Source organism: Chlamydotis macqueenii, chromosome 1 (genome assembly GCF_036417535.1).
Source record: "Chlamydotis macqueenii isolate bChlMac1 chromosome 1, bChlMac1.mat, whole genome shotgun sequence".
NCBI lineage: Eukaryota > Metazoa > Chordata > Aves > Otidiformes > Otididae > Chlamydotis > Chlamydotis macqueenii.
In genome coordinates, this window is record NC_141556.1 from 125,479,021 (window position 1) to 125,506,320 (window position 27,300).

Sequence of the window (27,300 nt, forward strand, 5' to 3'; positions counted from 1 at the left end):
AAACCTCCCCTAGCACAACTTGAGGCCATTTCCTCTTGTTCTACTGCTTGTTTCTTGGGAGTAGAGACTGGCACCCACCTCATAACAGCCTCCTTTCAGGTAGTTGTAGAGAACTATAAGGTCTGCCCTCAGCCTCCTTTTCTCCAGACTAAACAATTTCAGTTTCCTTAGCTGCTCCTCATAAGACTTGTGCTCCAGATCCTTTGCCAGCTTCACTGCTCTTCTTTGGACACCAGCACCTCAATGTCTTCCTTGTAGTGAGGGGCTCAAAATTGTACACAGTATTCAAGGTTGGACCCACCAGTGCCAAGTACAGGGGAAAAATCACTGCCCTAGAGCTGCTGGACACATTATTTCTGATACACGCCAGGATGCTGTTGGCCTTCTTGGCCATCTGGGTACACTGCTGGCCAGCTATCAACCAGCCATTCAGGCAGCTCTCATCAACATCTCCAAGACCTCTTCTATTGGGCAGCTTTCCAGCCACTCTTCCCCTAGCCTGCAGCATTGCATGGGGTTGTTGTGACTGAATAAAAACTGATAAAAATGCTAAACTCCATTCACCACAACTCTTTGGGCTCGACCATCTTGCCAGTTTTTTACCCAGGGAAGAGTATGCTCATCCAAGCCATGAGCAGCCAGTTTCTCCAGGAGAATACTGTGGAAATGGTGTCAAAGGCTTCACTAAAGTCTAAGTAGACAATATCCACAGCCATTGCCTTAACCACTAAGCGGGTCACCTTGTCAAAGGAGGAGACCAGGTTAGTCAAGCAGAACCTGTCTTTCATAAACCCATGCTGACTGGACCTGATCTCTTGTTTCAGACCTACCCTCCTCTAGCTTGGTTGTAACTTGACAGTGCACCGTCTTAGGATCTATATGGTCTTTGCAGAGTGATTGCCTTTTCTGAACTGTTCTACCCCTCTCCCTTAACTACAGCACATCTGAAAACTCATTTCTCCAATGACACTTAAGAAAATGTGTTTACTTTATTGCCTACATGTTAATTTTACTTAAAACATAAATGGAAGATGTGGTAAAATGTTGTAGGGAAAAATTTAAGAACATTGAAAGCAAGCATGGAAATTGATGAGGGAAAAAGGGAGAGACAAAAGAAAGAGCTTAATCTTAACCCATGTGAGGAACAGACATGCAATTAATGCATTACACATGATAATACTTCCATCAGTGTGTGTTGCTGATTAAGACCAAAGATGCAGGCAGCATCTTTGTGTATCAGGACAGGATGCCTATCATATACAGGACAGGCATAGCTTTGGTCCTGTCTTCTTTCCAACATATCAGTAATGATGAGGTAGGAGATACAAGTGGTATAAATTTGCATTTTGCCTTGCAGTCACTGTGAATCACTGAACAGAAAAACTGATTACAAAATAGAGTACAGATTTGGAAAGTTAATCTTTTTTCTTTTACATCTCTGTGAATATGTATAATGTACAAAACTGCCTGCCTTCTCCCTCTGCCTCCCAATACCATGCTTGCCCTTTTTTACTCCTCTTATGTTGCTTGTGTTCTGGCTCACTTGAGTTTCAAGTGCACTTCTGCAGGTGAATAAATACAGAGGAATATGGTTTTGTGGAAAATGAGTTTGGTTTAACATCTTCTTTAGTGTTTCTGTTTCAACAGACCCCCATTCCTAAGAGCAGACATGCTAGTCTTCGCATCCTTCACTGATTTCAGGTTAGATAATAACATTCTGCCTGTAGTTTAAAATAGGGGCATTCTGCCTGTAACTCTCCTATCAATTCCCCTTCTACCTTAGTTTTATGTCCTCAAATACCGTTGCAAAATGCTTCTAATATAATTGCCAAGTGTTTCTGCACTGTTAAAGAGCTGTTGTGCTGTATTACACAAGTGACTGTGTTTCAGTGACTGCCTAAGTGATCCATATTTATGTGTGTATATAAGCATGTGTATGTATGTATCTATGCATACATGTACAAATACAGAATGTGTATGAAAAATACTTTCCTTGCTTTGTACAAAGACGCAGGAAGGTTTTAACTCTTTGGGGTTTTTTTTTTTCCTGTAAAATTTTAGCAAAGTTTGAACAAAACACACTTGCAAAGATGTGAAAATCACATTTGTAATTTTCACTTACAGTACTACTAAATATATGTTTAATATCTTTCCTCCCTGAGCTAGTTCAGCATTCCCAGTGAGGGCTGAAAGATGAGAGTAATGTGCAGAGCAGTAGAGAAATGCCGTGGGAGTGGATAAATCTGCATGACCCTGGACATGTTCCAGCTACCGCCCTGTAATGTGCTCCAGCAGCTGCTGGCACGGCGATCGGTTGCTCCTTGAAAGTCACCTATCATAATCCCGATTCCACAGTACCACTGCATGCAGCCAGTTGCTGAAGCAGCTTATGTGTTGCACACTCAGACTGGATCTAACCAGTCCAAGCTGACTATTTCTGTGGCTGTTTGCATGGCAGCAGAAACACAGGTAATCCATAGCCAGGAAACAAGCAACTTGGAAAACAGATTGCAAAGTTCAGACTAGAAAGCATAAAAATTAAGTAGGGTAGTTTTTAACACATGAACAGAAGAAAACGGGAAAAAAACCACAAACCATACCAACAACCAACCCAACAAACGAGACAAAAAAACACAGACACAGATAAACAGTAAAAATAAAAAAGGCTGCAATTTTCTCAGTAATGGAGATATGGGAGATCCGTAGGTCAGCTAACTTTTTAAGAGCCTCATATTAAGTAATAGCACAGCCAGATTCCTTTTTTTGACCCTTCTCACAGGTCACTGTTCTTTAATTCAAATTAAACCTGCCAAAGTAAGTACAGTCCCCATGTCTGTTGCCATATGGGGATTCATGTCTCATATGAATTCGCCCTGTTTGTTGAGGACTCTTTCTCAGGCTTTATTTTCCTACTATTACCTGTCAATTATTCCCTCTTAAGCTTCTAATCAAATGGAATTAACTGCTTCCTAAAAAGCACAAAACCAGTCAGTTACAGATCATCAATGTGACAACCCAGGAAAATTATTAATTTTGAGATCCACCAGAAAATTGTTAAGAAACATATGGTGACCAAAATCTAGCTGGTGGAGCTTGTTCTGTATACTTTTCCCTCCCTTTTTCAGTCATTTAAAATGTTTTTACTTAGAAGAATAGCAACAGAATGGCATTTCATCCTAACTGAAGCTGTCATTTAAAAACATCCAGCAATATGTCTATACAAAATGACTTAAAGAAATAAATACCAGATATCTTTTTAATATTACTGGGGGGGGGTGGGTGGGCAGATTGGGAGTGTGTGTGGTTTGTTTTGTTTTTTAACTGTCCAACATTGTCTGTATTGCCAGTAGATAAGGACAGGAAGATAGACAGGGTTGCCAAGCTACTAATGGGAAGAAACTTGAAACTCCTGAAGGGAGGAGGGAGGTGACCTTGAAGTGCAACCACTGGTGAGTGGAGTTTAGCAGGCAGAAAGTCCTTATGCTATAGCAGAATATTTCTCTGTCTCTCAAGATTTCTTTCTTAAAAAGTAATGTGTTTAGATAATTTACTTATTTCTTTTTCTGATGTTCCATAAAAATATGGTGAAACTGACACTGCATTAAAAAGCAGACAAAAAAGCTGAAATTATGGATAATTTCATATATTTGGGTGCCAATTTTGCAAGTTTTTTCTTTCTGAGAATGAATTTAATGGGATTTCTGAATATATGAAGGACTTGTAAAATTGAAGCTTATCATATAACATGAAAGAAATTATAAATATTACGAAAATCTTCAAATGTTATGCTTTGAAGTATGAACTACTCTGCTCAGCCATCAGTATTATTTTCTTTCTTTTTTTTTTTTTTTTTTTTCCCCACAGCAATTGGCCAAGGTTTTTTTTAAAAGGAATTCTCATCTCTTTCTTCAGGATTGTTATCAACCTACTGTAATTGCTGGACAAAGAACACGTTAGAAAAACACGTGGCTGAGAAATACCTTGATCATTCCTTGGCAGAAGTAGTTATCCCATAGTAAGTGGAACAAATAAGGACAGCTATAATCTTAAGGTTTTGGAATCAGAAAGCATAAAATATTCAGTTCTCTGCTTTTGTCACAATGCTCAGGATAGCAGAGGAGATATATCTTTAAGTTCTACAGAAATATAGTCTATGTCCAGGCAGTGCAGGATTGTAAAAGATGTTTCAAAGTAGTTGCACTTAATTTATGTGGCAACAGGGATCCTGCAACAGCTGGACACCATTTTTCAGCCAAATCTATTTAAGGTAGCACTTATGTTTAAGACTATTAAGCAAGTAGGCTAAACTGGTTTTGTCTCAAACTGGTACAATGTTCTCTTGGAGTTCTAGGGTCTGCTCTGCCGTAATGAGTAAACTTTGGTAATCTGTTTAGCAGATGAAATCGCTAAATTATCTCTTCTAACAGCAAGGAGAGATTTGGGTTTGTTTTTTTTTTTTAGATTACTCTGTATACCTCTTAGTATATTACAGACAAAAAAAAAAGTTACCAAAAAGATAGAAAATCTGCGACTGCAGATGAAAGTCTTTCTTTCTATTTGTAGGGGCCTGATACATGTGAGGTCCACAAACTTATGGATGCTTACATTACAAAGAACATCTTTTATATTCTTGCTTTTCGTAATTATCTTCAAAGACTAGCACTGTATCACCTCATTCTGTGTTTCTTAAGTGCCTGTTTTCATACTATCCTTAAAAATACTCTTGAAAAGAAGAAATTATTTTCAAATGTTGCTTTGGAAATTTTCCTTTTAAAGTTTTGAGTGACTTTCAGCTGGTCTCTTAGCTAACACTTGCACTGAATATCCAAGCATAAGGAATCCTCTAGGTAGAGGTGCTTGTAGGAACCACAGATGAAAACTTTGTCAGTAGTATATTTGGACAGATTAAGTGTTCTCGGAGACTTCTTGCTTTGTCAGAATATATATATCTGTCATCCAGGTCTAGATTTTTATTCCCTATACCTTTTGTCTAGTAGCATATTGCCACAGATTATGCTTTTAGCTTACTAAATTGATACCTATAATGTTTATTCAGTGATGGATGGATGTATGAAATGGTGATTTTGTGTTAGTATGTTAGTTTTATTGCTGTCATTATGTTATTTGGGAATATTTTTCCTCACTCCCATTTTAAGGTGGTCATTTTATATGCAGTGTTTCATGCTTCAGCTCAGGCAGTTAGATTTCTTTGGTAGTTTTCATCAGTGCTGCATGTTATCTGCAGTTTTAATCCACAGGGATGAGACTAAATCATGCTTTACACTATCATTTGCTAGTCAAACAGCAGTGCAAAACAGGGTGCAATCAGGTGAATGTAATATCCTGGATTACATTTAATTCTTGAATATTCTGCAATATTCAAGAGGTCACACTGATTGATCATGGAAGTTCTTTCTGGCCACCTTTCCCATAAACATACACTGTTGGGAGGTTTTGCTTCGACGAGCACAATTTCTTTCTTTCCCTGTCAGAAAGTCAGGCATGGTGGGTATTTTTGGAAAAGTGCCAGCTACTCCTAAGTCAGCTAGTATCCAGTAAACTCGTATTTGAAATACTTTAAATTACTTCTTCTCGGTAAGTTGTGCTTCATAAAGGGAAGGCAAAGGAACTTTTCATCTTTCAACAGAAAGGCCCGAACATTGAATGACAGCTGGCAAGAAACCCAGAAGACAGTGTTTTTGCAGTCATGCCCTTTGTTGCTATTGCACTAAGGAAGGCCAAGTTTGATAAGATTTTGTCTTCCCTCTATTTCCTAGGGAAAAGAAACACTCCTAGTCTAGCCCTGCTCCTATAAAGGGACCACCTATTACTCAGCAAGAAATGAGTCATTCCTCTACACTGGACCTAAGTTTATAAGTACTGCTTGCTTACTCTGAGTGACTCTGAAAACTTTTCCGCACAAAAGCAGAAGGCAGAGATTCTCTTTCAGCAACTCTCTCTGCATAGTGACAGCTCCCCAAGCAGTGGCCTCTTTCCCATGCACCAGCCCAGCCTCACTGTTATTCAGTTTCAGCTGCTCTTTCACCATTCTGTTCAGCATTCCTTTCAGTTATTGTTCAGTTCAGTCTAGTTCAGCATTTGTCCTTGATTCACAACTGAAACAGGCTCTTATGTAGTCTTACCAAATATCTTTAGATAAGTGATAGATTGAGCTACTTTATGATAATATAGACAGATGCGAATGGATAAAAAGATAGACAAGGAAAGATACGGATATTTGTATATATGCATCAGCTTCCCTGGTGCAATTCCATAAATGCTTAAGAGAAATAAGAGATAATTAAATATACCATCATGTAATGCCTGATATTCCAGTAAAATATTTCAGCCAGGAACGATCTTCCTAGATCTTTTATACAAATAGAAACCAACGAATTATAGTAAGCACTCTGTCAGAAAAGTCCTTTTCTCTGATATTTTAAGATGATTCCACGTGATGGTAGTCAAGACACTTGCATCAGTGGAACTAACACATACATATGTATTTAATATATTTTGGGATGTCTATTCCGTTTACAACGTGAAAGGCTTCATGTCTTGTCTGACAGCCATTAAAAGTGTTTTATAAAGTCAGGCCTTGAGCCTTGATGAGACTGTGTCCCATCCTACAGTCAGTGTCTGGCCTCTCTTTACAGGAGATGTCATCTTTGTGCTGTCCCCTATGTCTGGTTTGCTTAGTCTCGTGAAATTACTGCTCAGGAAGGCAGTGGAAAAGGGAAAACTTTAAAACACCATACTGCCAGACAGCTACTTGGCTTGAAGCTGGAACTGAGAAGAGAACAGTTATAAAAAAGAAGTCTCATCTTTTCCATGGAGTGCATGAAAGCAATGTTTGACAGCACAGAAAAAAAGGAGCAAGGCTGGGTTGGCAGAATAAGTTGAGTTGTTTTTTAAGAGGAAGCTGCAGCTCTCATTGTTCACTTAGGAACAAACTATTTCAAATACTCCAGGAAAAAACTGCAGTTTTTCTTCAATTCTTTGTCTATATAAAGCAGTCCAAACACAAACCCACTAAAGTGAAGAGAATCTGCACTCTTCAGTTAAAACATTCAATGCTTTTTCATGTTTAGTTTAACAAGTTTTATCCATTATTAGTGAATATCTTCCAATTCATCATTAACTTTTCTGTTGCAGAATAATTCTTCATAGTTAAATTGTACAAGGAGAACCTGTCCCACTGCTTTTAGAGACAGCATAAAATAATGTGAACAGCAGGAGCAGGGACAGTTCAATTAGCAACACTAGCAACTGCTTTGGAATGGCAATGTTGCTAGAGCCAAAGCGCTTGCTGGCAGTTAAACAAGTCTTGTGAAGGGGAAGTGTGGAGTCCTTGGTACAGCTTTATAGAATAGCATGGCAGACAACAAAACAGGTAACCAGGCTGGGAAGCTGAAAACATGGTACACACCACAGGATTGTGCTGAAAGATTTTTCTCAATGAAACAGCAAGAGTTTGCTAGGCAATGTATATATCATTTGCTGCTTTTGGTACATTCCTTAAAGAAAGTCTGTCTTTTTGTTAGGTTTTTGGATTACTTTTCTTCTTTTAAGCCTGCGTTCCTGTTGTTTGGGGGGGTTTTTTGGTTTTTTTTTTTTTGTTTTTTTTTTTTTTAAGAATAGCCATGTTTCTTGGTTTCTTGTATCTCTCTTGTCTTTTCCCTCCTTGCTCAACTTATGAATGAACCATGTTTCTGGAGCACCTTCTCAAAACTCATCTCCATCAGAGATTTTACTTTAAGTGTAAATAAATTTCCAAAATGTCTTTTCGTGAGGAAATATGGTCATGAACACTGATGTCATGGAATATAATTTATGTGCAACGATCTGCATAAATACTTCAAAATTGTATCTCTTCTTCCATAATTAATATGTTGACATTTTAAGAGGAAGGAAGCATTATCTTTGTACAGAGTCAGTGAAAACAATTTTAAGTTGTTCCCAGCTCCTACTGCAGATTCCCATTGTGATGCTGGGTAGGTCACTCTTTGTGCCTGTTTTTGAGGCAGTGAGATATAAGTAATTTTTAAATTCTTTGTTGTTGGAAAGTTAAGTTTATCATATTTTTTAAGTTGTCCACACAGTGTGGCAATCAGTGACAGAAGTTTTACAACGTTATAACTCATCTCCTTAAAGGTAGTAAATCATATGAAAATTGAGTTCCCCCAGATACCCTAAAAAAAAATCTGAATTCTATGCCCAGTTATGAAAAAAAAAAGGTCTAAAATGTGGCCTACATCAGCCTGATTTCAAACAGGAATGTCATCTGCAGAGGTTCTGCAGATTGTAGCATTTGTTTCCATAGGCAGGGGTATGTATGTAGGAGACATGAATGCAAAAAGTTTTTGCTTCGGAGCAGTAAGGTGTTTTAATCACTCACAAGGTGGTACTTTCAAAGCATTTAATAAACATTTTTACAAATCCTAATTAGTCTTCTTTGCTTTAATTGACTATTTTCACATTTCAGCAATAGGTTTAATTCTGCCAAAAAAAGTCATCAAATAAGTTATGATCTACATCTATTAGAATATTATCTAGGGCAATAGATTAACTAAATTAAGGCATATTTGAGAAAGAACAGAGTGGGCTTTTTTTATTAAGGTTTTTCTAAGTGGGATATGAGCTAGGCAGAAAATTAAGGTTTAGAGATAACATTTACTGTAGAAATTCATACTTTACAAGTAAAAGTGTATTACAAACAGAAGTGTTTCTGCAAATTACTTTCAGACAAGCTTTGGCTCTACTTCACTGCAAGCTGGAACACAGAATGCAGTATATAGTACAGAATTATATTATGATAGATTCTTTCCATATAGGATAGCATTTAGCTTACTAAATTTTACAGTTCAAAGTTTCTGGATTAAAACACCTACATTTAGCAGCAGTTACCATGAAAAGAATCTTGAGCTATGTTAATTTCCAGAAGTATTTTCAAAAATTTTTGATATGTCTCAGATAAATGTAGGTTGTAATTGTGGGGTACTATTGATCCTTCTGATGATAACTACTGTACTGCTTTTGGTACAGACTTTCAAGCAGTTATGCAGTTAAAAATAATTTGGAAGAAAATGAGAAAGTGCAAAACCTCCTGTAGGAGGTTTTGTTCATTACTTCTCATTATGGAACTGAAGCACATGGAGTTTTTGAGATGATCAATACTTTGAAAATTCTGTGCTGTTTTATCATCTATGCTGAGACTCATGAAAAATTAACACTTTTTACCAGCATCTGAACTAAATCAATAGTTAAGGCAATGAATTCTTACTGTTTGACAGAGCATGTCACTACTAAAATTTTGAGGCTACGTGGGTCATAAGAGCTTATTCTTGGTGAACTGAGAACTCTAGGTAATGTTGTAGGTAATGTTTGTAGTGCTTGTATGGAAGGCATTAAGATTACTCTCTTTCTTTAGGATGGATTGACTTGACACGTTCAGAGTAACCCTTGTGACTTAATTTACTGTGACGAGGTACAGTTATCCCAAACATATCCTATCTGTAATATGAAAATGTATTGTTTACAGATATTTATTTACCAGGAAACCAATAGTCCACCCTTTAAAAGACTATGATTAGGAGAAATAGAAAAGATTGCTGTGGCTAAAGCTTGGGCCTTAGAAGTGGGAACTTTGGAGTTGAGTCCTGTTTATAGGCTCAACATCGTCTTTCTTCCTGTAGATAATGATGATATCAAGGCTTCTTGTCTCACAGTTCAGTAACAGACTAGAGTTTTACTCAATGCTTACCACTGTAAGGCTTTCCTCAGTGTTAGGTCTTACAAGCATTATTAACAATTGGTTTTAGTTTTCTTTCCTACCCTTGAAAGAGATCAAGTAGTTTGCTATGTGTATATCACTTACAAAGAGTTATTTTGAAAGTAAGCTTGAGTATGGGATAATCTGCCTCATGTTTACCTTCACCCCTTGTCTAGATGATTCCCTCGTCTCCTGGGGGTTTACGAAACTGCCATCTATGCTCATGTGGCTCCCCATGTTCCTGAGGGCAGGTTCCAACAGGTTTGGTCACGAAACACTATCAGAGTCTTCTTCAAAATGAAGTGCAGACATTCTCATAGTGGTGAGGAATTCAACATACGTGTAGAACATAGGCAGAAACCTACATGATATTGCCCATACATATATTGTCTATAGTTGATTTCTTGCAGTGATCATGTCACTAAGATAATCAAAGGGAAAGAAAAAACAACCAACAGAAAAGTTTCAAGGTTAACTGAAATACTTTCATTCTGAAACTTGAACAGTTATACAGATACATAAAACTGAGCTTTGGCCACTTTTTGGAATGCTCTTTCTACAGCTGCCTGTAGTGAGAACTTGGTTTATCTTACCTCTTGTCTTCCTTTTAGTTTAGGATGAGGGAAAATGATGTAGTGACAATGCTGCCTTTGTACAAAGCTACAAATTTGTATGTGATCTACAGCAAAGATCTTAATAGTGATAGTAAAAATACATAGAATCGTAGAGTAGTTTGGGTTGGAAGGGACCTTTAAAGGTCATCTAGTGCAACCTCCCAATAAGTATATGAAATACATATATATTGAAAGCTGAAGATAGAGGGCTTTTTATTTCAAGTATTAGTGAAAGGAAAAAAAAATGGAAAAAAAAAAAAGAAAAGAAAATGGCAAAGCTGGGGTTTTAATGCACCAGTAAGACCTATGAGTTGACTAAAAAGCTCAAATGCAAGCACCGAGTCAGTGATTTCCTTATTCTAAATAAGATTTTAAGGTAAAGGCAAGAGAGAATTACATTAACAAGCTCATTCCCTTCAAACACATGAACAGAAGATATTATTGTCAGGTGCACATGTGGTGCATATCTTAGCAGTCTGTAGTCATAATGTTTCTAGTAGCTGTAAACACATTGCCTAGCTTCCTTGTGTGGACAAAGGAAAAATTTTAATTGACAAAGAAGAATAACTTTCATCATGTAAGGATGGTACAATTTATCTTTAATGTATATATACCCCTTAAGGTTAATTTCTCTCCCACTAAGCAAGATTTTGAGTCAGTTAGGGCAGCATGAGGATGTGTTTCACCTGACTTGAGATCTACTCCAATTACTGCCAGGGGCTTGCTAAGTGCCTTTAGGGAAATCACCTTGCAGTCACTCTTCTTATTTATAAAGTACATTCAGAGCTGCTGCTGAGAAGTTCTATGTGATGCAAGTAACGTTATATTAACACACACTCTCTTCCAATCAGGGTGACAACATTAAGTTTTGAAGATATTTTCTAAGCCTGTTTTCTGCTTTAACAGACAATTCTAATAATGGCAGAGCAAAAGGATAAGACTATCCAAGCAAAACAACTAACCATAATGTCACTGAATATTAACATATATACCCCTTCATTACTTTAACATTAATATAATGGAAAGGCTGTACAGATCATCCAATGCCTTATTTATTCTGCAGGTTTTGCATTTTGAAAAGACTAAAAAAATATTAATTATGCTAAATTAAAACCTGAGTAATTACTAATCACCACAAAGGTAAATAATTAGATTCTTTAAAGAAAATAGAAACACCTTATGGTGATCCCGTAGTATATGTGTAAGATTAATCTGTCAAGGAGACTCATTCATGCACAATCATAAGCAAAAATTAGAACCCTTAAAATATCTATGTTGATGTTAGTATGTGTAAATACTGTGAATTTGCACATCTCTTCTGCGGGAAACAGCATAAGTGGAGTGATAAATCTCTGAATAATGCACAAAAAGAAATGAAAGACAAAATAGACTGTATAATTTCCTCCTCCACTGTATCTAATATGTGTGTGAATATACAGTCCAGATGTAAAAACCTTCTGAGTCTTGCTGTATATCTGCATGAGTGTACCTCTGATAAGGATACCATAAGTCTGCAGAAGTCAGTGGTGATTCAGGTAGTATTTGGATTTAGGAAGGCACTGAGAGTAACAAACACGGCAGTGGTCCCTAATAGTACTATAAGGCTTATTAAGGAGTTACACTAGGAAAATCAAACAACTCTTGCCATATTTTATACTATTGTACAACTGTGTGGAAAATGTGGCAATGGAGCACAAGCAGATTCACAAGAAAACACTCTTTCACTAGACTTTTGCAAGAAGTTGCACTTAATTGTGATGTAAACATGATACACATTATTTTTGCCTCTTTCCTCTTGCAACTCACTTTCCCACTTGTACCATGTATTATTAGATTTTGAAAATCCAGCCTCTTCTCAGTACCCTTTGCATCATTAATGAAGAGTATTCTACAATGCACATCTTTATGTTGTGCTGCACAAACACAGGGTTTCAGGTAAAATTTTTTTTTAAAAAAGCAGAGATGTGAGTCACCATGCCTCAGTTTACATCCAAAATTACTGCTGATCTTGGAATAATAACTGCTAATACAGCTAGTGAAGAATCTTGGTTATAGATTTTTTACTTATATCCATCTGGAAATGCCTACTCTCTATTTACAATCACCTAGTAGTCTTTATTCACTTCACTCTCTTGTTCTCCTACCACTTCCTATTTCTGGCAGGATTCCAGCAGTCAAAAAAAAACAACCCCTACAGATTTATTTAAATCCCGTTTTCCAAAATGTGATGCAGTAATAGAAGGAGTTTAATGAGGAACTTCATTATGTGCTCAACAGAGAGCTTTCTCACTGATCTTGCCACAAAAAAAAAAAAGAATCTTCCCCTCATTATTAGTGGCTTTCTGACTCAGGCAGGCTTTCATGTAAAAAATCCACTAACTTGTGATGGAATGGCAGTTATATTAGACACAGTTTTATTACTTCTTACCAGTTATTTTTAGAAAACACAGATCAGCTTTTAACATGAGTGGCAGAGTAGCAAAGAAAGAAAAAATTGTTTGTAGTCGGAATTTCTCTGAGGAGGACATACAGAAGTACCGACATGTAGGGGGAGATGGAAACAAAGGCTTAAAAGACAACTAGTATTAGCCAAGGACTGTGTAAAGCATCAGTATTGATTTTCTGAACAAACCTTGTCAATTTGATGTTATTTAAATTTTTAAGTGCTGACCAGAGGTTTCTTGATGTAAAAACCTGCAGAAAGTCTGCAGATCATGACAGCTCAGAACAGATTTAGACATGTTTGTCCCTGCACACTTCTGAGTATGTGTTTTAATTACTCTGGGGCTTTCCTCAGTTTCTGAAGATTTGATGTCTGAGGAAGGGCCAGGCTAGAATTTTGTACAGCTAGAGCAGAACAACAGCAAAAAAAAAAAAGATTTTTTTTTCTGAAAATTCTGAATGTTGTTTCATCCAAAGTGTAAAGTTTTGTGCACAGTGACTTTTCTGTTCCCTGTCAGACACAGCAAAAGTAAAACGAATGCAACATCCACGTTAAAAAATCCTGTGGCAGGATTTAGCAACAAACCCTTCTCTTACATCTCATTCCTAAGATCTTTTCAGGATACCAGCAAGCTAACTCCCTGAGAAAAGGAAAAGACAAGAAAGGGGGATCATGTTTACACATATCTAAAGAATATGAGCAGTTGTTGGTATTATGAGGTCAAAAAGAGGTGATTGCTTTGTCTGGCAGGGATGAAAAACTTGCAAGTAGTTCTAAGGAGAAGTAAATTAAAAACGTAATTAAATTAAAATAAAAATCTTAGGGATTCTTTAGGTTGTAGAGACAGGATCTTCTGCTAAACTTCCCGTAGGTCAGGACAGTCACTGATATCCACAAAATACATGAACACATTCTAAATCAAAATACTAAAGACTGAAAGTTAATTAATAAACCCTATGCTTAGTATAATGTTCTTTGTATTTTTCATGGTTTACTCAACATAATGCTGTTTGAAGCTTTAAATTCTATGTTTTCTATCTCTTTGTCAAAGAAGTATCACTTTAACAGGAAAAATTTTCATTTCGTAGAGCTTAGAATTTATTCAGTTTTTCTGGTTAATGTTAAGTTCCTAAACTCATGTTTTACATTTAAATACAAGCTATTTGATCTGAAGGCTTTCTGAACATGTGTAAATTTTAGTAACTTGGGTTGGATTTGTGGGTTCTTAGCTATTCTGAAAAAAAAAAAAGTTACTATTATTTTGGTGCTTAATGATGGATTTGAGGACCTGCATAAAGACAAAGTTGTTAGATTATCTTAAACGAGTAAACTAATGTAAATATTGTACTAATTATGATGTTGTTACACTAACAACCAGTAACTAAAAAAAAAAATCAAACACACTCATCCTTGAGAAAATGGCTTTAAGGGCATAAAAATAGTAGCTGCTCTGCAGCAGTCATAAAAATAAATTTTAAACCCCTCAAATCTCCTAATCCAATGTTGTTACAATGGTGGTGCTTACTCTAATAGCTACTATTTCATTAATACCTCCAAATAGCACCCTATGCACAAACCATCTCCTTCCTTCTATTTTTCCTATGCCTAATTTTCCTGTTTTCAGTGTAACATGATACGGCGCTTAGCCATTTCAAACATTTTCTGTCATTCTTACGTTCACACCCTCAACTATTTAGACAAGGCTTCTTATCGACTTTTCCTTCCTGATACAAATCCTTATCTTAATTGATAGCATGTTTTCTCATATACCGTATCCCCATAGGTTGTGCTTACTTTTCTTGATTGACAGGTATGTCAAAAAGGAAGTGAGTCTGGAACATGAAAGAAAGATGTGTTTAGAGCAGCACAGGAAAATGAGGTAGAAAGGAAGACATACTAGGGACAGAAGAGACTTGTGGAGTAGGAAGATGAGGTAAGAATAAGTAGAAGCTGAATGGAATTAAAAATGATGCTGATATCTGAAGGTGTATGAAGATAGACGTGAGCAGCCTGACCTGGTTTTTCCTGTTGATGCCAGTTACAGCAGCATGCAACTGAATTAACAGGCTGTTATTTTCCAGTTTTCCAAATGCAAACTTCAGAATTATATTCCTCATATAACGTTCACTTGAACATACTTCAAAACAGCTGGATATTTGTATGTAAAACCCTTTTACCAAGAGGGAAACTTTTATAGTTAGGTTGGGGAGCAAGCATTAGAAATCAGAGGTCTCTCAGAAGGTTTCTTGCTACCTTGAACCTGGAGACTACCAAACCCCATTTTATGTTGGTTTAAAATGAAGAGCATGTTAAGAAAGACATGCAAATTGAGTGACTCAATTTCCAAGGGCATATGTGAGCTCAGATTTAACAGAAGTGCCAATTATGAACATGTGAAAATGAAAAGCTTGATGTCTGTAGATCCAGTGCCACAAGTTTCTGACACAGACAGTATGATTTGTCCTTGGGAACTTGCTGTAAATAAGACTGCTAGGACTAAGGATTCAGATTTGCTGGAATTTTTGAAATTTAAATGCCTTTGAGACTTTATATACTCCTCTAAAAATGTCAGCAATCTCCATTTCATGTCAATATTAATTTTAAAACTCTGTTGGAATCTCCCATTGAACAAAGAAAGCTTTTATGTAAGAGATCATGTTGTACATGTTTTCTTGATGTCTTGGTATCTCTGATGACATCTAGGTGGCCCTGCTTGAACATGGGAGTTGGACCAGATGACCTCCAGAGGTCTAACCTCAACCATTCTGTGATTCTGAGATACAATGGGAAGGATGTAATCCACGGTAACAAGAAGAGATATCCATTCTCTTTTTGGGTCAGTGTTTAGGCCCTGTTGTTGCAGACATCCCCAAGAAGCCCACTGAATTCAGTACCTGTCTGTGTGGCTGCAAGAGGGTTCTCAGAAATGGTCCTTGACCCAAGCTGAAGTCTTACCCAAGGTGTGGCAGAAGCCAAAAATTGCTTAATAGAATGTAACACTAATTTATTTTCAGTAAGAAATAAGTGAATTCCTGCAGATATTTTTCAATAAATACATATTTAACAGGTATGTAAACCAGATGTCCTATAGAAGTATTTGTTTCTACTAAATAGCCAATGCTGGGATGTAGTTCTGTTTACCAAATATCCGAAGATAAGCAGAGAGGAAGATGTGTACTGTTTCCTTTGCCTCCTGAGGGAAAAATGACAAAACATAAACATTTTACAAAACTTTTCACTCCTGCTCACGTAAGTTGCCGGACATTTAAGAAGCTCAAGGCCTAATTAATTTCCTGTACTCATTCACCTTTTAAATTGGGAAAGTGCTCATATAAGCAGTTTTGAAAGACTCTCCGAAGTGTTACTGACAGTGAATAAGGGCCACCAACTTGTTGTGTATCCAGTGAGCCTGCACATAAAGTCTCTAGGATTCTCAAATCACCTACTGCATCCATGTTTTAAGGTGTTACTGTTTGGCTCCAGAAAGCGGTCATCCAGGCAAGATAGGAATGAGCCATAAGGAGGCACAGGCAAATTACAGGAAAGAGACATGCTTTATGGAGAAGAGGCATATTATAGTGAAATGATGTGTCTAAGATTTTACAGGCTCTGTAAGTCAGAAAAATAAGTCAAACCAGACTCTGCTCCTATGCCCTGAACATAAAATATTTCTCACTTCTCCTAGTATTTCTCTCAAACATTTTTCTCAACTAGATGCTTTTTTTTTCTTCTTAGAAAATATGTAATGAATAGAAACTTTATGTTCTGCCTTCAACGAGTATCAAATACCAGTTAATGCTAATAAAAGCCTAGACAAACCCTTGACATTCTTCACTCCTTTGATTTATAGGAAGCCTTTTTTTCACCTGCCATCAAGCATCAATATAGATGTCAACTTTACCAGGTACAAAATATTCATTCAATTAATTTTCCTGAGAAGTCTCACCATGACTGCCATTCTTTCTATTTCAGAAAGAGTCTGTATGATGATGGTGCTCTCTGTGACATATGGCAGATTGTCAGGTAACTTCAACAGGCGCTGACGTTACAGGTGATTAAAATAATAGTGATATGTTCATGAGGTAGCTTGAGGTTCTGTGGTAGCATCAGCTCTCCCTTTGACACCAGTGGTGGAACAAACCTAATCTTAGAGGATAAAAGAGATTCTTCTAAGACTCAGCATTAATGCCACCTCCCTCCGGCAGAACAGCCTGCATCACTGTATAATCAGTTTATAAAGATACAACAGCCTGTTTAATCACACCAAGTGTCAATGCTGGCATTTGACTTGAACATGTAGATCCCCAAAAGATTAGAGCTTGTTTTGTTCTGTGTCAGGATTTCAGTGCACAGACAGCTCTATAAATATGCCCCCAAAGCTATACTGTCTAAACAACGTGCTGTGTGCTTTAAGGTGGTGCAGTATGATGTCACAGCTCTTAAAACAGGATATCAAAAGCAGGGATTGTGAGGGAGGAAAATGTAAACAATTTCAGGAAAAATTCAAGACTGCAATTTTAAAAGCAACACGTCTTCAGTAAACCCGAGGGAGCAGGAAAGATGATCTTTTCAAAAGGATGGATTGAACCAGTGCATGGGAATCTTTTGTTGAGAGAGTTCATTATTACCCGTTCTGACCCATTCTGCTACTCTGAGACAAATTGAAAGTTCCTACACTTTTTTTTTTTTTTTTTTTTTTACAAATACCTCCCTCAAAGAAATTCAGTGAGATCTTCAACAGGCAAAAAAAAAGAGACCAGACACCAGATTTCTTTTTCTATATGAAAGAATATAGTAGTATTCGGATGCAAAAAAAATAATTTCAGCATCTGTACATGTGCTACACTATACTGACATCCATCCACCCAGTGACCTTTTTTTACCTGTCTTTCAGTTATATGTCAATTTTTCCTCAGCATTTAAAAAATAACAGAAGCCTGTATAACCAATAATGAAACATCCCAATTGTAGGAATGTAAATTCTGCAGACATTTGATTGACTTCCTTAGAAGGATAAAGATGAATAGCAAAAAAAGTATTCACAATATGTGGACTTATTACATTTGCAAAAATTCTATTATCCTCTAATTTTTTTCACTATGTTTTCCTGGAAAGACTTATCCTTGAAAGTACTTAATAGACCTAATGTTCATATGCATTTGTTCAAGTGGGAACTCCAAAACACAAGAATGCACGTGGAGATAGATAAACATGCCTGCCAAACACATGTTTATGTTGGTAATTATCATCCTCTTGAATAGTACATTCATATATTTTGTGAACATCAGAGACTACTAAATTGCCTCAGCAATTGCTGCCAAATTTCCCCCCACATAATCTTTTTTCTTTGCTCCTATGTAAAGTTTCCAAAATGAAATTATTTCAAAAGCAAGAGATTCAATATAATAAAAGTAAAAATAGGAACAGATAGAAATAGAGTATCTTTGAGACTCAGTTGATTTCCTAAGATTAACATATTCTGCTTATGAAAGCTTTTTTTTTATTTCAAAATGTCTGTTTCATTAATGTTATCCAGAGTTGAATGAAAAGAAAGTTTAAAAAATACACATATTGTAAGGCACCAGTGAAGAATATCTGCACCATATAGCTATGGTGGAGCTCTACTTTCAGTCTAAAAATTGTTGTAGGGAGGGGAAGTAGTGTAGTGATATTTTTTGTATTAAACTTTGGATGTCTTATTGTTTGTGTTACCGAAATCCGGAATAAAACTCCTTAACAGCAATGAGAAGTTAAGAAGCAGGCACTTCTTTATTGCAGCGCTGGGCGCACGGGGGATCGCTCCACCTAGCGTGCGCGCCCATTTGATCAACAGCACGGGTTAAATACACATTAATTATACATATTCATTAAATTCCAAGAAATAATATGCATAAACATAAATTTTCTGAGAAACCATTACATCATTTCCCCACCCACTCGCGCATGCCCAGTCTTTTGAGTCGAGGGTCTTTTGGTGGTCTCGGTGGTCGTCAAAACGCCCCCTCCTCAAATTCGCTGGTCAAACTCCTCCTTGAAATCTCCATATATGGTCTTGAGAACAGGTCGCGATGCTCCTTGGTTTTCCTGGCTCCAAAGTGATGGCTCAGGGCCTATTTCTGAAGGTGGGATCTGGGGGTGTTTGGGACTTACCATTGTATTAAAGATATGCTAGGCTAGCTTCTAACAAATGTGTATTATAAGATCTCTAGGGTCCCACTCCCTATGCGGCTACGGTTCTGCGATTAATAAAAAAATTATCTCATTAATCTCCCTCATCTCTATTACCTCGATTCCCAGATCGAGATGGAAAGGGTAGGGGATTTCTTAGCAGCAAATTGGTGTCAGTGGCAGTTTCCTTATTTTAAAGTTATAATCTGTAATTACTATTGATTCTTAATACTTCTATATTCTATGATTCATTTTACTCCCAATATCTGCAACATTTCCCCCCTTTGAAAGTTCTGAAAATCATTTCAAAACTTTCATTCTAAGCTGGAGGGGTGCTTTCCGGGATTGATTGTTCACTTCGGTGTCTTGTCACCGCTTGGATGATCATGTGATTAAAAGAGGTCCTACGACTAATCTGTCTTTTTAGGCAACAGTAGATTAGTATGATCCCCAAAAGAACTATTAATAAAATGAAGGCCGTGTTAATCAAAGATCTAATCCAGGAACTCAGACTCCAACCTAGTCTCTTAAAGATCTTATCTAACCATGTATCTTGTATATCCTGTTGCAATTCTTGCGTCTCCTTTTCTACCTTTTCCAGTAATTCTAAATCGTATTCTACATCTTGAGTCACATTTGGGATGTGTATGCAGCAATGATCTATCCTGTCTCTTAAGTATCCGCACACTCCATGTTCTTTGAGTAAAAGCATATCCAGAGCCATTCTATTCTGTAAAGTCATTTTGGAAGTGGCCTGTAATTGTAGATTTAGATCTCTAAATCCTTTTCTTGTCACATTAGCCAATTTCTCCACCTGCCCTGTTAGTTGGTATAACCATTCTCGATTTCTATATATGGCCAAAGGGGTTAACAAGGATTCTAGGGCCCAACCAATTCTGACTCCAGTACTGGGTTCATTCCATTCATCATCATCTTCCGATCTTTTTACTCGTTTTATCCTCAAATTTTCTAAGGGTCCTTTAAAAGGAGACTTTTTCCAAAGCGGGCATAACGTTGGCATTCCTAAAGTAATTTGCTTTACCTTTCCATCCATTGGTAAATGAGTCGTCCAGGTTCCATCACTCATTGCCCAAACTAAGTGTCCTGGGCTTCGAATGGTAGCTCTCCTGCAACTAAAGAACGTTCCCCTTTTTGGTTTAAATGTTTCTGTCAATTGGAGGTCATTTCTAAGTCCTCTACACAGGCAACCATATCTCAGAGCTGCGGCTAAAGGGGGAACCTCCTGAATTGCTATGTCTTTAGTACTACAATCGTATATTTTCTCACATTTCCACCAGGACACTTGACTTTCCTTTTCTCGTAATGTAGTCCCTTTGTCATTTGCTAGTGGCCAGGTTGCAAAGATTGAGCCATCCCAAGTAAAACACCAAGAAGTTTTGGCCATATATTGGAATCGAGATAGTATGGACATTGTCCATACTGAGTCCCAACTAATTGTTTCTTTTGCATCACATTTCCATTCCTTAATCAATCGAGTTATATTTCTTGCCATCAAACTGTCATTGATAGGAGGAGGATTCATTAATTTCTCACAATCTGCCCCATGTTCCGAATTAGTCAAATTCATCGTTAGAATTCCCCATGGGATGGACTCACCGACTGCTCTAGGTATGGGTAAGCATGCAGTAATTTGTGTTAGATTCTGTAAATTGGCAAATCCCTTGATCAATCCTACCATCAAATTTTCCTCTTGGGATTTCTTTGGAAGGTATATCACCTGTTCGTCGCCTGTCCCTTTTATCAATTCAGTTTGTGACTCAGTTACAACTTTTGACCAAACTCCCACCAACATTACTCCCCAGATTAGAATCCACTTTCCCAAAGTTTCAGGATAATACTTATGATTAGACATGTCTCAGAGTTAGTTTCAAAGTTTTGGGATCCCTATTTACAACTTGCCAAGGTGTTGGAGCCCTCTTTACTCGGGTATAATGAATCCATGCATCAGATTCGGCGATCTTAACTGCAGTGAAAGTAGTCAACAGTACTTGAAAGGGTCCTTTCCAACGTTCCTGGAGAGGTTCAGAAGTCCACGTCTTCACATAGACATAATCGCCTGGTTGGAAATCATGCACTGGATTCTCCAAAGACAGAGGTCTGTTCCAGAGAACTGCACTCCGAAGTGCGGTTAAAGTTTTCCCTAAAGAAAGCAGATAATTATAGACATCTTGTTTCCCTTTCAAATGCATATTCAAATTTGGCTCTGGAGATTCGTAAGGTTTCCCATATAATAGCTCATAGGGGCTAATTGATGTTCCACTTTTTGGTTGAACCCGAATCCGTAAAAGAGCCAATGGGAGCGCTTGGGGCCATTTCAAATTGGTTTCTTGACATATTTTACTAATTTGCCTTTTCATTGTTTGATTCATCCGCTCCACTTTTCCACTAGACTGTGGTCTCCATGGTGTATGCAAATCCCAGGTAATTCCCAGAATTTTGCTAACACCTTGGACCACCTCTGCAACAAAATGGGGACCTCTGTCAGAGGAGATTCCAATTGGTACTCCAAATCTTGGAATAATTTCTTGCAGCAACCATTTAATGACTTCTTTTGCCTGATTGGTGCGACAAGGAAAGGCTTCTGGCCATCCTGTAAAACTATCAACCCCTACCAGAATGTACCGATACCCATTTTGTCGAGGCAATTCTGAAAAATCTATTTGCCAATAGTCTCCTGGCTCTGTTCCTGATTTTAATTTTCCCATTTGAACCTTTTTCTTTACTACTGGATTGTTTTGCAAGCATATCTCACATTTTGCAGTTGTCATCTTAGCCATCTCTAGCATCTTTAGTGACAGTACTTGTCTCCTTAATAAAGCCACTAATGCCTCTGCCCCCCAGTGACATTCCTTATGTTTTGTCTGTATTATTTCCCTCATCAACAATGGTGGAATTATTACTTGGCCTGTTGCAGTAACCCACCATCCTGCTAGATTTTTCTTAGCATTTAATAATTTTCCTAATTTCTCATCTTCTTCTGAATATTTAGGCCTTTCTTTTGGTAGTGTAATGGTTTTGGTAGGAATCACCGCCAATTGCCAGGCATTTCTTTTGGCTACATGTTTAGCTGTCTTGTCTGCTAGTCTGTTCCCTACGGCTTCTTTCGCACTTCCTGATTGATGTGCTTTACAGTGCATGATTGCTACTGCAGTCGGTTTTTGGACTGCTTGCAGTAGATGCAAGATTTCCTCTTTATATTTTATATCTGATCCTTGCGAGGATAATAATCCTCTCTCTTTCCACAAAATTCCATGGACATGTACCACACCAAATGCATACTTCGAATCAGTCCAGATGTTTACTCTCTTCCCTTTGCTTAATTCCAAGGCTTTGGTTAAAGCTACCAGTTCTGCTTTCTGAGCTGAGGTGGTGTTGGGTAAAGCATTTGCTTCTATAACAGATTTCTCAGTTGTTACCGCATATCCTGCGTAGCGAGTTCCGTTTTCGACAAAACTGCTACCGTCAGTGTACAATTCCCAGTCCGGATCGTCCAAAGGTACGTCCTTCAGATCCTCCCTACTGGAATACACATATTCAATGGTAGCCAGGCAGTCGTGTTCCAGTTGTCCTTCTTCCTGTACTGAACTCAAAAAGACTGCAGGATTAATCAAGTTAGTGGTTTTTAATATTACATCATCCTGTTCCATCAAAACCACTTGATACTTCATCATTCTGCTCGGGGATAACCAATGACCCCCCTTTTGCTCCAACACTGATATCACCATGTGTGGTACATATACCACCATCGTTCTTCCCAAAGTCAATTTTCGAGCCTCCTGTATTAGCATCACAGTAGCTGCAACTGCTCTCAGACAAGCAGGCCAGCCTTTACTTACAAAGTCCAGTTGTTTGGAAAAATATCCCACTGGTCGTTTCCAACTTCCCACCTTCTGAGTCAGCACTCCCAAGGCGATATGTTGTCTTTCGTATACAAACAGCTGGAAGTCTTTGGTCAAATCCGGAAGTCCCAAGGCTGGTGCTGTCATCAAAGCTTGTTTTAAGCTTTGAAAGGCTCTTCGCTGGTCTGGACCCCATTCGAATGGTGGACCTTTAAGAGCTTCATATAATGGCTTAACCAACAAACCATAGTTCATTATCCACAGCCGACACCACCCAGCCATTCCCAAAAATGTTCTCAACTCGTGGGTATTCTTTGGCTCCGGAATACTGCAAATTGCTTCTTTGCGATCTGTCCCCAATTGTCTTTGCCCTTGTGAAATTTCAAAACCCAGATATATTACAGTTTGTTTTGCTATCTGAGCTTTAGTCCTGGAAACTTTGTATCCACTTAGCCCCAGAAAGTTTAAAAGGTCAATTGTTACCTTTATGCATGCTGGTCTTCCTTCCGTCGCTATCAGTATGTCGTCTACATACTGTAGAAGTAGATGGGCAGGTTTAGGGCCATCCTGTTTCCACATCTCCAGTTCTTTCGCCAATTGGCTTCCAAAAATTGTTGGACTGTTCTTGAATCCTTGTGGTAGTCTGGTCCATGTCAATTGTGTTCTTCGTCCTGTGTGGGGATTCTCCCACTCGAAAGCAAACAACTTTCGACTTTCTTCTTCCAAAGGTATGCAAAAGAAAGCATCTTTTAAATCAAGCACTGTAAACCATTGATAATTCTCTCCTAAAGCTGTTAGGAGTGTGTATGGGTTGGCTACCACAGGGTGTATATCTTTCACTACCTGATTTATTGCTCTCAAGTCCTGCACTAATCTGTATTCCCCAGATGGCTTTTTCACAGGTAAAATTGGGGTATTATATTCAGATTCACATTCCTCCAAAATCCCATATTTCAAGAATTTATCAATTAATTTCTTTATCCCCAGTTTAGCCTCAGTTTTAATTGGGTACTGCTTCAATCTTACTGGCTTCACATTCTCTTTTAAGTCCACTTTTACAGGTTGTGCTGCTTTAGACTTTCCAGGTACCTCTGTGTTCCAAACTACAGGTATTACAGCATCATCAACTTCTTTCGGAATTTCCTGAATTTGAATCTTTTCTTGAATCATTAATATTTCTCCTGCCTTTGACTCTGGTATCTTTAAAAAAATTTCTCCCCCTTCGAAAACTATTTGTGCATTTAATTTAGACAGCAAATCCCGACCCAGCAAGGGTATTGGGCATTCTGGCACATACAAAAATTCATGTGTAATTGTCTTATTTCCAAACTTCAAATTAAGGGGTTGAAGGAATGGTCTATTTTCTTCTTTCCCTGTCGCTCCAACTATGGTTGCGGTTTTATTCCCTAGTTTCCCTTTACAAGTATTCAAAACCGAATACACAGCTCCAGTGTCCACTAAGAATTCAACTTTATCATTTCCCAGCTTAATTATAACCAGAGGTTCAGCTGGGTTCCCCTCCGGTCCCCTTCAGTCATCTAAAACCATCATGTTCATAACCCCTTGCTGATTTGCTTGCAGCTTTGGACATTCCCTTTTCCAGTGTCCCTTCTCTTTACAGTATGCACACTGATTTATTCCTAGAGGTGCATTAGATTCTCGTGTACCAGAGTTTCTAAAATTTCCTTTTCCCCGAACTCGTCCCCTCCCTGCTGCTGCGTTCCCTGTTAAAACAGCAATAAGCCTATTGTCTCTCACCCTTCTCCTCTGTTCTTCCTCTCTCTCCCTATTATTATAAACTTTCCACGCTGTTTCTAGCATTTTAACCAAACTTCTCGAGTCCTCTCCCTCCAATTTTTGAAGCTTTCGTCTTATGTCAGGTTGTGATTGTGCCATAAAAATTAAAGCTAATTGTTGTTGTTCTGCCTCTGTTTCCAATTTTAAATCAGTATATTTTCTAGAGGCTTCTTTCAATCTTTCCATGAATGCAGAAGGCGACTCAGTTTTGTCTTGTTTTATTTCATATAATTTAGACCAATTCAGGGCTTTTGGCATTGCATGTTTTACTCCATACAGTACCCATTTTTGGTAACGAATTAGCCTTTCCCGATGTACCGGGTCATTCGGATCCCACTGGGGGTCTGCCGAAGGAAAATTCTGTTCCAGTGTTCCTGAGAACGCTCCACCCACACCTGTCGCCTCTGCTTGTGCTTTTCCAACCTTTAAAACCATCTGCTTCTCCGTGCTATCCAACAAATTATCTAATATCACTTGTAAATCATTCCAATCAGGATCCTGAGTTCTAATAATTGTTTCAACCACTCTCCCTACCTTTTCTGGGTCCTCTCTATAAACCCCTGCCGCCTGTTTCCATGCCATGAGATCTGTGATAGAAAATGGTGTTTTAACGTATACCGGTCCAGTTACTCCCACTCCTTGCCTTAAGGGAGCCAGCATCTGGGTTTGCTGACGAGTTCGTCTAGACACCGGAGTATGAACTACTACCTCTGATATTTCATCAGTTTCCTCCCTTGTACTGTCCGGTTCTATTCGCCCTGACTCACTCCTTCCCTGTGAGGAGAGAGACTCTGCTCCCCCCCTTTCCGGTGGGGCTACATCTAAGTCTAATTCCATTTCATCCTCTTTTGGCACCGTACACCTAATGCACCTCTTCCCAATATCACAAGCTGAGCAACAACTCTTAGCTTTCTTAGTTTTCTGATTTTCTGAAGTTAATGCCATCACCAAATTATCTCGACTTATCAATTTACACTCATTCTGCCAATCTGTCCTTTGTCTCAAGTAAAAGAACAAATCCACATACGGCACCTCACTCCATTTACCCTCTCTTCTACAGAACAGCATTAACTGTAAAATAGTATTATAGCTCAAAGTCCCATTAACCGGCCACTTCTCCTGATCTTCTAGAACATATAAAGGCCACCAATGATTACAATATTCAATCATTTTACTCCTGCGTAAATCATCATGCAGCTCACTCCAATGTGCTAACAAACATCCTAACGGTGATGTTTTCGGTATCTTTTCATTAAGACTTCCTGTACTGTTACTCTTACTCTTAAACAACTTAAACAAGGACATTATAACAAATAATAAGTATGACGAATATAGCGAATATAGCAAATATAGCGAGGATAGCAAAGATAGCAAGTATAGCAAGTACAGCGAGTATAGCAAGTATACACGTGTATATATACCAGAGTACCAGGTGTTTCCAAAAACCAAATGCCGTATTCCATATATCAGTTACCGTGTTCCGATTCCAAATATATATCAAATGCCAGATACCAAATAATGCAAATGACAATTGTCCCCAAATACACAAATGTCCAACCCAGCAATAGCTTTCGCTTATGACTTACGGGCAGACGCCTAGGCTCCCAAACCAAACGGGTACCCTCTGAGCCCCAACCCTGCGAAGCTTTCGCTGCGTCTTATGGGCAGGCTATCCAAATTCCAAATAAAAGAAGTGCCTTACCCTAATCCCAGGGGTCTTGCTTCGAGCCCTTCGGTCCGGGGATCGGAGGTTCTCCCCGAGAATCCCTTGGTGCGCGCTGGAGGTCCCGCGATCCCTCGGATCCGTCGAGGTTCAGAAGCGGTGTCCCATCTGGGTCGCCAAAACTGTTACCGAAATCCGGAATAAAACTCCTTAACAGCAATGAGAAGTTAAGAAGCAGGCACTTCTTTATTGCAGCGCTGGGCGCACGGGGGATCGCTCCACCTAGCGTGCGCGCCCATTTGATCAACAGCACGGGTTAAATACACATTAATTATACATATTCATTAAATTCCAAGAAATAATATGCATAAACATAAATTTTCTGAGAAACCATTACATCATTTCCCCACCCACTCGCGCATGCCCAGTCTTTTGAGTCGAGGGTCTTTTGGTGGTCTCGGTGGTCGTCAAAATGCCCCCTCCTCAAATTCGCTGGTCAAACTCCTCCTTGAAATCTCCATATATGGTCTTGAGAACAGGTCGCGATGCTCCTTGGTTTTCCTGGCTCCAAAGTGATGGCTCAGGGCCTATTTCTGAAGGTGGGATCTGGGGGTGTTTGGGACTTACCATTGTATTAAAGATATGCTAGGCTAGCTTCTAACAAATGTGTATTATAAGATCTCTAGGGTCCCACTCCCTATGCGGCTACGGTTCTGCGATTAATAAAAAAATTATCTCATTAATCTCCCTCATCTCTATTACCTCGATTCCCAGATCGAGATGGAAAGGGTAGGGGATTTCTTAGCAGCAAATTGGTGTCAGTGGCAGTTTCCTTATTTTAAAGTTATAATCTGTAATTACTATTGATTCTTAATACTTCTATATTCTATGATTCATTTTACTCCCAATATCTGCAACATTTGGTACATATCAGTGTTATTTTTTCTTTAATTGATTGCACTTTAATTCTGCTTTGAATTCCA